Genomic DNA, 12,340 nt, shown 5'->3' on the forward strand with positions numbered 1-12,340 from the left:
GCAAGCAGCTCGTTACGTCACGGCTCGCAAGTGCCCCAGTGTTGCCCGACTCTCGGGCCACCCGCGTCTTTATAAAAATATTCAATTATAAATTAAGCGCTCGACCAAATGCGCTAAAATTTCGCCACCTTGTTTGTGAACACACAAGGATTAACCCACATAACACGGATTCTGATCGAAAATTAGATGTCGTGGCCCCTTTATCTCGACTAGGTAGAACGAGGTTTCCTTGTATACTTTTTTCCATCAAAAGCCAGGCCGTAAGCTTCCCGGGGGTTCCACTAAACGAAATATATCTCATTTAGCGACGACGTGACATTACGCCAACCGTGCGGGCGTCACATTTCAAATCTTTTCGCAGCCCTCTTTCGTATATCGCGCCGCTCTCGCCGTCCGAAGATGACGCTTCCCGAAAGCAACAGCCAGAGAGGCAACAGCTTCCGGAAGCACAGGGGCAGCCATTACTGTCTTGCACGTGCGTAGTTGATTCACGAAAGAACTAATAACGCAAGCGCATTTGAGCAGGGAGGTCGCCAGAATTTTGAGGGGCGGGGGGGGGGGGGGGGGGGTAGCACTCCATTGAATGGTCAGCAAGAACATATGCACATATGCGTGCGCAGGGTTCTTCATTAGAAGAAGCGAAGTCCCCCCCCCCCCACCCGGCCTTATTTTATAAGGTCGTAGGCTCACCCACTACCTTACACATGAAGGGGAAATCTGCAGACCATCTTAAAAGGACACTAAAGAGAAACAATGAATCGGGTATATCGATAAATTGTGCTCTGAGAACTCTAATGTCGTTAATTTCGCCATCATATGTTTATTAATAGAGGAGAAAATCAAGTTCAAAGTTTCATTTTTCAATTTCGCGCCGAAATCTCCCCGCGTGACGTCACGGATTTCAAAGTTCGTTTATCGTATTTTGGCGCCATTGGCTCAACAAAATTACCCGAAACTTGGTATGTTAAGTCTATGGCCTCCTCAGAGGACAGTGTACTTCATTTTTATCGATTAGGAACTACGTAGTCCCTAGTAGGCGCCGTCAAAACATGTGACGTCACCTTAGGCGTATCTACCGGGGGGGAGGGGCAAGGGGGGCGCTAGCCCCCCCACTTTCGACAGTGATTATTGTCGGCTGCAGACTGGGAAACTAACAAGTCACGCAAAGTTTTGCTTGAACGCAGCAATAACGTAATTTTGTAATAAGATTTGGCCTACGATTCTGCTGTGACGACTGTCCTCCGTGTATCATGACCACGCACTGTAGGCTACCTGCGGTGAGGGCTGCCTATTCCACGCTTGTGCATCTTGCGCTCGAGCATTGCAGAGGAGGCTATCGCTCAGCAGGGGCTCTATAACATTACAGCAATCTGTCATGATTTATTTTGTTCTGCCTGGCCTGAACTTTAAGTCATCCGCGACGCAACTATGGGCGGGAACCAGTAAACGTTTTATAGCCCGATCAAACGCTCTCCTTTTTCAGGAAATTCAGTTCATTTCTTTGAAAACGAATAGCATCGCCACTGCTCCATATTCAAGCTGCTGTGAGTTGAGTGTACAGAAGTGCCCAATTTTAGTTGTGCCTAGCCAACCGATGCGCTGAATCGCAAGGATTTGTTCAGCGCTAAAAAGCAACCATCCGTTCAGGCACAAAGTAATCTAGTTCTAAACACTCAGCATCGGTGCCAAACGTTTCCTCAATTCTCAAAAAACATTTCAACATACTAGCACAGAGTGCTCATCTAAAAGTGATTTTCCATTGCCACCTCGGGTAGTCTTCAGACGGTCTCGCAATCTGCATGACATCCTAACTTCATCTAAAACAAGGGTTCCCGATAATGTCGGTTGCCGACCTTGCAGAAAACCACGATGCAAGGTTTGCGCGTATATGACGACGTCACACATTGCTAAAAGCACTGCTTCTGATTTCTTCTATAAGGTTAAAGGAAATTTTACGTGTGACACAATTGCATCTATTTGCTCGAATGTTCCGTCTGCAAATTACAGCACATTGGACAAACCGAAACGCCCTTCAGATATCGGTTTAACAGCCACAAGCGTCATGCTGCCACCATCCCTAACCTTCCGCTATCAAAACACGTGCACATTCCGGGTCACTCATTTGATAAATTACAGCTACAATCCTTCAATCTGGTTTCCGTTACCACCACGAAAGAGAGCTTCGAGAATCGTATTTATTCTATAAGTTTAAACCGTCACTTGTGGAATGAATGAAAGCGCTGGCAAACTTTCATTTTTACCCATTTAGTTTCCTAAACACTCTTGACTACCCCGCTATTATTGCCGCTATGCTTTCACGCAGATAGATTAGTTCCCTGTTTCAGCTTTGTTGTCGGATCATGACTAGATGTTACACCCGCGTTTATGTTTGTCGATAACTTGCTCGCAGTTGTACCTATGACGTGTTATTGATGTTTGTGCCGGTGACACACGTTATGTGGCTTCATTGTTTTTTACTCATTGTTAATCATTTTTTACTCTTTTATTCGTTTTGTCTTGCGCAAATGCGCACGCGTGTATTCTCGTTTTTTCTTGTCCTATCACGCGCACTTTTTCCCCACGTGCTTTTAACAACCGCTTGTCAGCCATTAACAGCGCTATGATACGTTACTGGTCATTTTATATTGCGTTACCGTCGCATGTTCGCATCACTCCGACGAAGGCCGGTCCCGCGGCCGAAACGTCAGTTTTACAGAACAGTTTTCCTACGTGCTTGATTTTTTAACATATATATATATATATATTATATATATATATATATATATATATATTATATATATATATATATATATATATATATATATATATATATATGTGGTGCGGTAACTTCAAGTTGGCGTCGCCACCCACATTTTGTTTTGCGCGTCTTCCCGCAGCAAGCGTGGTGTTGTTGGTATCGTGAAAGAGTACTTTACGAATATGAGAAAATCGTTTTGCTCCTTATTGTCCCTTTAAGGCGCTAAATGCGCCTGCTTTTCGAACTCTAGCAACACCGTGGGAGCTTCATGCCTCTGCTCCCAGTAGTTTCAGCTCCCGTTGTCGTCAACATTCAAGTGACCTTGAGCGAAAAGCCAGAGCCGTTATCCGGGCATCATTTCGAGAAGTAAACGAGAATATCCGGGCAGCGAGTCTAAGTCGAGCCCCCCAAACCTTTGTACCGAACAGCATTACATACCAGTGCGTAGGCAGAAGTTTTTTTCGGGAGGCGGAGGGGGGGCACCTTCTTGATCCGAAGTGGGGGACGGGCAGGCAGATGTCGAGTTTCATTTTGGGCTCTGTATGCCATGGCAAAAAAAAATTTGGGGGGGGGGGGGGGGGAGCACGTGCCCGATATGACTAGGTATGCCACCTCCTGGCTACGCCACTGTTACATACGCTAGTTTCTGCCGAAACAAGTTTTTAAAAAAATATATTTTTTTTAGTTCTTAATACTGTTTGCTTACAGTGTCATTGACTCCGTAGCACTGATAGTTGGGCGAGTTGGTAAGGGTTCATGATTATGAGGGTTGCAACGTGGGCTTGTTGATTATGGCACGGCGCAACGGAATTACAACCGGCGCTTGTCCTCGTGTCTTCTTCATCGTCAGTGTTGCGTGTCCGTTCGTTGCGCCATTTCATAATCATATGAATGTCATTGAAGTTGTAAGTTCTAGTACGCTGAAGTTTTTCAATACAAGCAGGAACTTACTTTCACAATCCAATTTTCAAAATGGTGACTCGCTTGTGCAGGCCACCGAGGCCACGTCCCGAAGAGCACGGGAGCACCTTGGACTCGACTGCTCCTGTGCTGGCGTTGTCGTTCGCCCTGGTGGCGTTCGTCGCTGCGGCGGCCATCCTGCTTAGCTCCGTGGTTCAAGGTATGTAGGTGCGTTGCTTTCATACTCAAAACACGCCCGTTGACCTCATCTTTGCAGCTTCAGCACAGTCTTTCACCTCAATCGACGACGGTCTTTCATCGCAATCCACACGAACTATGTGTGCCACGAGCACAGCGTCGCCATGCAAACATTCGAACTGCAAGTGTGCGCCACATTTGCTTTTTTCCGAGCCCAATCGGAAAACCAATCGATCACAACGAGCAAGAATTTTAGAATCTTCCGGTTCTGCGATCACTTTCCGGGCATGCAGCTTGCAAATGCACAGCCATCCATATATAGTGTACAAATTTAGAAGTCTGCAGCATTGTCTCCTCAAAGGCTCATGCACACATGCGAGTACCAATTGATAGCTTGCACGCGACGACATGGATGCAGGTTCTGGACAAACTGGTACTGCAACATGGTGGCTTTGATAACGTCAAGACAGCATAATCACGTGGCGATTAACCTGCTTCAGTGTGATAACGACGCCGCTGGAACGCTGTTGGCCTCTGCGCATGAACAACGAAAGAACCTGCATACGATGTACTGGTAACATTAATGTGACATCACAAACTTCGCGCCCCACCTTGTTGGTGCTCCAACATGGCAGTTTCAGTGACGTGCACTATAATGGACTAACACTTCAGACTGACGCGCTCCAGAGTGACGTCATGAGCCGAAAGGCCTGTGGCCCCGCCTTCGGAGAACATTGATGAGTGAATGAGCTGGACTATTTCTTTAGTTGCGGGGCGATCGGCTGCCGTGCTTCGGTCATCTGGACGAGGCATCTCCGGACTTCATTGCCCTACTATCATAAGTTGTACCCGACTATAGTTTTCTGTTACTAAGAGGGGGAGCCGCTGCCGATCGAGTCTGTCTGAAAAACAACCCTGGAATAACCGTGCCCCGGGCTGCCGACTCAGAGCTAAAAGAAGGCTGGCTGTAAGGTATATCAATTGAATTGCCATGACGTGTTCCCGCTTCTGGGATTGGTGGTGTACTTAGTTTTTTTTTTCTTTCGATCGGGAAAAACCGTCGCGGGGCCCTGCAACACAAGCTCTCTCGTTAACATGTGAGCCAAGTGTCACTGCACTGTATGCCGCAGGGATTCTCGATCTCGTGTCGAAGAACAAGCAAAAGCCACTTGCTATCTCCTTCGCAATGTCGTCAACTACGCAGCAAACGGGTCCCGACATGTAACGGCCAATTTCATGAGCAATCACATTATCGCCGATATTTACTTCGATAAACGAAAAGTATATACCTGCGATGTTAAAAAGACCGATAAACAATTCTTATTTGTTCTCCCGGTCTCGACCGACGCGGTTGACATCTATAGGCTGCACCAAGCGTGTACCACACGCGTATTTTCTTCATGCAATATTATGTATTTCAGTCGTTCACTTGTCTCTTACTGAGCACACTGCGACAGTATACGCACTTACCGCAATGCATTTCGTCGTCGTCTGTTGTGGTTCTAGATAAAGAAGAAAACATATACCGCCTTCTTCTACAATCCCTGTGGGAGCACGGGTCAGCGCCATTTTCGTCATTTCCGAAACCATGCAACGGTACGCTTGCCGCAGCACGCTAAACTGACATCGCGCCTAGCGAAACGCAGTGGCAAACATCGTTTCGTATTTAGCCAAGTGAAAGGCGCTTCAATCGCGCTTACTTCAATAAACGTAAGACCGACTTGGCTGCACCGGCTGGTCAAGTTAGTGAAGACCAAAGCCGGTCTTTTACAAATGGCACCAGCAGAAGTTTCAATCCGCCTTTTCCATTTTCCTGTGCTGCCCTTTGCCGTTTTGGTAGGGGCCAGGACAACCGGTATTGCCAGATGCAGAGCCTGCAAGATGAAGAGACGTTTCGCGACTTTTCCACTAGGGGAAGAGCGCATGCGTCGAGGCATGGTTAAAATGGCGGATTGACTGTCTTGGATTCCTCTGCTGTAGCAGTGAAACTGTTATACTGAATTCGAAGATAAACAAGTTTCGTTATATTGAGACCAAAAATACAGTGTTTTATGGACATAGGTTATAAAAACTGAAACTTCGTCATACCGAGAATTTCGCTATAATAAAGTTCATTATATAGAGATTTACCTCTATATAACGAACTTCTATATAACTAAATTCTCGATATAAAGGAAGTATCTCACTTTTTACAACTTCGCGTCCATAGAACGACTTGTATATTGAAACTCAATATAACGAAGCGTGTTTATCCGCGATTCCAATATAACCAAGTTTCAGTGCTGCCGCAGAGGAAGACCGAGGCGTTAAACTAAACCTACTGGCTGGGGTTGCACCTTCTGCTGGGTCATATGGTCTAGTAGCAAGCGGTTTTTACAAACGCATTTTCAAATCACGCGACGGTGAGCGGCCGCCGTAGCCGAGGGAGGGGGCAAAGGAGAGGCAGGGAAAAATTCGGGGTGGGCAAGTGCCCCCCCCCCCCCCGTACCCCCTGCTGGCGCCGCCCGTGGCGAAACGCGGCGTAAGGAAACACAACCGCTGCAGCGAGTGAAGGGATCTTCGTGCTGTATGTCACTTCATCGCAAGCCGAGCAGCGAGACTAGCACGTACAAATTTATAAGCCCTCTGCTGGTGCCTGTGAAGATAAGCGCGCGCGACCGCGCCCGGCCGAGCAAAATGCGGAGCCATGTAGCCGCCCCTTTGCGCCATGGACGTTCCGCGCGACGAAAGACGGCCGGCGTTCTTCCTGTCCGCTAGATAAGCGCTCGTCGCCTGCGCTCGCGCGTTTTCACTCGCACATAGAACCTACGATGCGCAGGACGATGTTATCCGTTTGGGCTTTATACGGAACATCACGGCGGCACCGACGGCGACGCAAAAACGCGCAGACAGTGTCCATATCATTGCTATCGCAAAAAAACACCCTATCGACGCTGATGCACGCCATGTGCGATACAGAATACGGATTGCCGAAGAAAAAAATGCAGACATGTATGCGTGCATGCAGTATAGTGCTGTGATCGACAATCCTTTGCGAGATGCATGACAGCTCAGAGTTAGGCGGGCAAGCCACGCGACAGCGCTTCAGCAGTATAGACACATTTGACACACGTTTATTTTTATCACCGTAGCATAAACAGCTATAGAGTGTGCTATAGTAACACAGCACTGAACATAGAGCTTTCTTAGCCTATTTGAGCTATGCAATTCAACGGTGGTCACATATGGGATCAGCAGCACAATGCAATGTTTAGACGCTCGCTCCGCCTCGCTCGGACCTCTGTTATGCTGCTAAGTCAGTCTTCACAGTTAGCAGCATAAAAGGCGATTCAGCTAGTTGGAGGGAGTGTCAAACATTGTACATAACGTCATGTGCTCCCGCTTGACCATCATCTGCCTCATGGCGTCAGGACGCAGTATAACCCCTGGAAAACGAAACTAGCTGCAGGAAAGCTGCTGCGTTGATTTATTCGATGCAATAGTGATGCTTGTCTGTACCTTTACTTCGGCTCTGATACCCCGGACCATCACTTACAGCAAATAAAAAAATGAAGTAAAAATACGGTTTCAGTACTGCTTTATCCATTGACTTTAACCAGTGCTTTAACAGTACTGCTTTAACCAGTGGATCACTCGTAACAATAATTAACTAACCCATAAGTAAATTACTTACTGGGAGATGACATAATTTGCTTGCACCTTGTGTCTTTCTTTTCAGATACAGACTAGAGTGGAAACTATGAAGAATGAAGTACTTGGGTCTTTTGCTAAAGAGCTACCACTGCACGACAGCCACTACCAAGCCCTCCCCCAGCCAAAAAGCCGCTACCTGTCCACAAAATTGTCCATTAAATCTTGCAATATTACTGCCCTTTCAACTGAAAAACGGGTTGTCTACATGTTGCCTACCTTCGCTTATTACAATATAGCAACATGGTGCAGCTCTGTGTAGCTCCGTGGCAGGGAAGAGGATCAAGCACTCAACAAAATAGCGAGAGCACAGTAAGACAGAAAATATTTCAACTGCATTGCTAGAAACCGTCTTGTCGGAGACCGAGGTACTAGTATAAACTTGCCACTTTCCTCATGCTGGCAGCAGGGTCTCCTTGCCGATTTAAATCATGTAATTGTATAGAAATTAAAATAGTCAACCAGCAAATCTGAGAACCTGGCCGACTTCGAAATTCGGGAGATTCGTAAAGAGAATGGGGATACACGACGGAAGAAAACTGGTGTACGTATCAATTTACTGTTTCTCAGGGCCGCAGCGACGTCATAAACGAATGATTACCAGTGAAGTGTGCGCATAGACGTCAGCGATCATACAGGAACTCGTAATTATACGGCATGTACACGCATGCGTAATTAAGGGGAGAAGACTTGGGTCTGAAGAAAAATTTATTAGTTGGGTGAACTGAATGAAATTTAACAAACTTATTCAGTTTTTTCTGTAGATTCCAAATTTATAAGTAGGGTGATTCCACGAGAGATCGCACATGCCTGTCCGGTCGATATTTTTGTTTTGCCTGGGTTTTTTATATGTTAAGTGGGCACATTCAAAGTGCACGGAACCCAAAATTTTATTTCCAAGAAACGCTCCCAGTGCACCAAAAAAAAATATATTTGAAGGTGGCGGCGCGGGCCTCCATTTTTGCTCACTGTAATGTTTTCGGATTTCACAGCCGAATTGAGCGCGAACTATAAGTGATGTGTCAAAAACCTTTTTTTGCTGGTTTTAATATGCATTACTGTAAATTACATCCATGCTAGTTTTATGCCGTCCTCAAAAGACAGAAAATGTGAAAAAATGGCAAACACGGCCGAAATAAAAAAGTGTGCTAAGTCTGAGGCGCCGTGGCGCCTTTCCTATTTCAAATAGAAACTTGAAAACAGTGTCAAATATAAAAGAGCCTTTGCCACATTTATACGGAACATCATTTTCCTACGGGCAGCGCAAAAAGAAAAATAGTTAAAAAGCGAGTTTTTTCAAAAATATCATATTAAAAAATAAAAATAACTCCGGCTCAATTTTGACGACAATTTTTTATTGAAGAGCGCTTATGTCAGTGAACACACGGTTTTAATATCATATGTCATCGTTTGCTTTGTTCACAGATATATTGGGCCAAAATGACCCTTGCTGTGTGTGCTCACTTCAGTGCGATGATGGCTGTTATCAGCTTGCATTGTGCGTAAATCTACAGTTTTATTTCTTCTGCTGCAGCAAAACTTTGCTCTGGTGGCTTTTCGTCAAGAAAAATGTGTTCTCAGATTTTATTTGTGTCTATAGAATGTGCGAAAGTCGGCTGCTTCCGCCCTCTAAAGGGCTAACGTGTACACAGTTTGCAGCCTACAACCTCGCCTACAGGCATCAGAGGAAAGGTGGGCGCACCTGTTCAAGATATCAATCGCGTCTTTTTTCTGAAGAAATACTTGGTCTTCTTATCGCGGTTAGATGTAGACAGGTTTTCCTTGAGGAGCGTAATGCAATGCTAGCAGACCTCGCAGGTGTCGCGAAGATCCTCAGCCTATGACCGTAGCTTCTGGAGGTAGGCAACAACAAAAAGAGCAAGGAAAAACATTTGCGCAACGAAAATTTTTCTCAGCAATTTTTTTTTGTGAACGCGTAAATAATCGGTACAGAATACTCGGACGTAGCCATGGGCGGCGCGCATCGCGTGTAGTGAACAGCTAGACCAAGTCGAAACATTTATACTGAACGGCGCCGCACACATTATCCACTTCTGCACAGCTGTCATGAATGCGTTTCCAGACCTGCTCACGTTTTCACATTTTATGACCAAGGGTGTCTAAGAGCTTTGGGCTGTGATAATTAATTTGTAGGCCACACTCGTTGTCAAAACTAAGGATAATGTCTGTCTGGCGCCACCAGTGACATCTGCTGTTCTCGACGCGGGAAAGCACTTTAGTAAAGTGCCTACAAAACATCATCACTTGGGCCACTTCGGCCACATGCCGCACCGCACGTTTTCTGGCTGCTGAACGCTGAGGTAAAGGTCGAGACGATACAGGAGGACATCTGCGACGCCGAAAACATGTGATAGCGGGAAGTGAAATAAACGGCTCGGAAATGATTGAGCTAACTTTTTACAAATGTTGTTTAGGCACAGTGTGCGTCGAACGGGGAAGATGGTTAGAGCGTACAATGCACGTTATGGAAGGGAAGCAAGCAGGCAGTGAGGAAAACAACTGCATGACAGCGCGCCTGCTGATTGTGGCATTTAGTGACAGATTCAGCTGACCTTCGCTGCATACAGATGCTTTATTCTGTGTGCAAGGGAGAGTTTTGACAAAGTGACCTAAACCACGTGCTCGCGGTGTCTCGCGTGCTTCTGATTAGCGAATACTGACGGGGTAAGGTAAGGTGAGGTTGTCAGCTGCAAACTGCGTACGCGTTAGGCCTTTAGAGAGCGGCAGCGGCCCACCCCCGCACACGCTAGACACAATTAAAGTTTGAGAATACATTTTTCTTGACGACAAGACACCAGAGCAAAAGTTTACTGCAGGAAAATCATTTAAACTGAGATTTACGCACAATGCAAGCTTATAACAACATCAGTCGCACTGAAGTGAGCACACACAGGAAGGGTCATTTTGGCCCGTTATATCTCGTGAACAAAGCAAATGAGGACATTTAAAACCGTGTGTTCCCTGACATAAAAGCTCTCTTCGATAAAAAATTGTCGTCAAAATTGAGACCGGAGTTTTTTTTTTATTTATTTTTGAAAATTCTTTTTTGAAAAAACTCGCTTTTTAACTATTTTTTCTTTTTTTTTTGCGCTGCCCGTAGGCAAATGGTCTTCCGTATAAATGTGGCAAAGGCTCTTTATATATTTGACACTGTCTTCAAGTTTCTATTTGAAATAGGAAAGGCGCCAAGGCGCCTCAAACTTAGCACACTTTTTTTTATTTCGGCCGTGTTTGCCATCTTTTCACATTTCTTCCTTTTGAGGACGGCATAAAATAGCATGGATGTAATTCACAGTAATGCGTATTAAAACTAGCAAAAAAGTTTTTCGAAGCATCACTTATAGTTCGCGTTAAATTCGGCTGTGAAATCCGAAAACATTGCGGTGAGCAAAAACAGGAGGCCCGCGCCGCCACCTTCAAATATTTTTTTGGCGCGCTCGGAGCGTTTCTTGAAAATAAAATTTTCGGTTCCGTGCACTTGAATGTGCCCACATAACATATAAAAAAGCCAGGCAAAACAAAAATACCGACCGGATAGCCATGTTCGATCTCTCGGCATGTTCGATAGCTGCATTAGAACAAAATATATGCAATTTCTAAAAGCGTATTTCTACGGGGTTTTTGACAACTTCGCTTTATCGAACGCAAAGAAAAGTATGTGGCAAAACTTCCAGAGAGTTGGTCTAGCTTGTTTTCAACGAACTCCGTATGCAAAGTAAAACGGATACAAACGTGAGTAAAAATTTTTGCATACTATTAATGAATATCAGAATTATGAATTGGTGAACAAATATATAACAAAAATAAATAGCATCAACGGCTAGACCAGCTTTCTGGCTATTGCCACAACTTTGTTTGGTGTTTTACAAAGTCGCTGCCAAACATTCCTGTAATAAATATGTTTTAGAAGTTGCATATGTTGTTCTAAAGTATATAATGATCGATAATCTGTAGAAAAAACTGAATAAGCGTATTAAATTTTATCTCGTTCACCCAGCTATTTAAAGAACATTTTTTTTTTTTAAGTCTGGGCGCGCAAACGCGGACACAAGAGAGAAATCTAAACACGACAAACGTCGTCTGTCAAGACACCACGGTGTTTGTGGTGTCTTCTTTCTTGTGTCCATGTTTGCACGCCTGTACTTTTAGCATGAATAGATGCCAACTAGCTCAGCTCTCTGTTCTAAATATTTTAAGACCCACGTCTCTCCTTAGGGACAAGATCTGCTGTGTCCCGTGACAGCTAGTAGCTCCTCACCAATATTAATGTGCTTTTCCGCATGACACCAGTGTATTGCGGCGAAAGTGAATTATGTTTGACGCACGCGATAACATTTTAGAACCGATGTACTTAGTTACTTTCTTTTCACAATAGCACTTGCGCTGTTTTTCGGGAGATTAATGGCCGTTCCCATACAATCGGGAGGATTGCTCGAAATTGGGGAGTTTCTCGGGCAAATCGGAAGAGTTGGAAGGTATGCAACAACCTCCTCAAACTGTTTTTACTGCGCTATAATCACCCTACTCAACCATAGGCGTGTGCACGACGGGGGCAGGGAACGCGGCCGCCCCCCCTAAGCATCCGAGGGGGCCGGCAAATCTGCCCTCATTCGGACCAGTCCGTCATTGTTCAATGTGCAAGGTTATGGCCATGCAGGTTTTTGAGGGTGGCAGAGGGCCACTTGTGTTGCATTCCAAGAGCTGTCTACTTCCCCTTCTACCCCCGGAAAGCCGGGGACCAAAGGCAGGCCATTGTGGGAGGCATGTCATCGT

This window comes from Rhipicephalus sanguineus, unplaced genomic scaffold (genome assembly GCF_013339695.2).
Source record: "Rhipicephalus sanguineus isolate Rsan-2018 unplaced genomic scaffold, BIME_Rsan_1.4 Seq558, whole genome shotgun sequence".
NCBI classification, from domain to species: domain Eukaryota; kingdom Metazoa; phylum Arthropoda; class Arachnida; order Ixodida; family Ixodidae; genus Rhipicephalus; species Rhipicephalus sanguineus.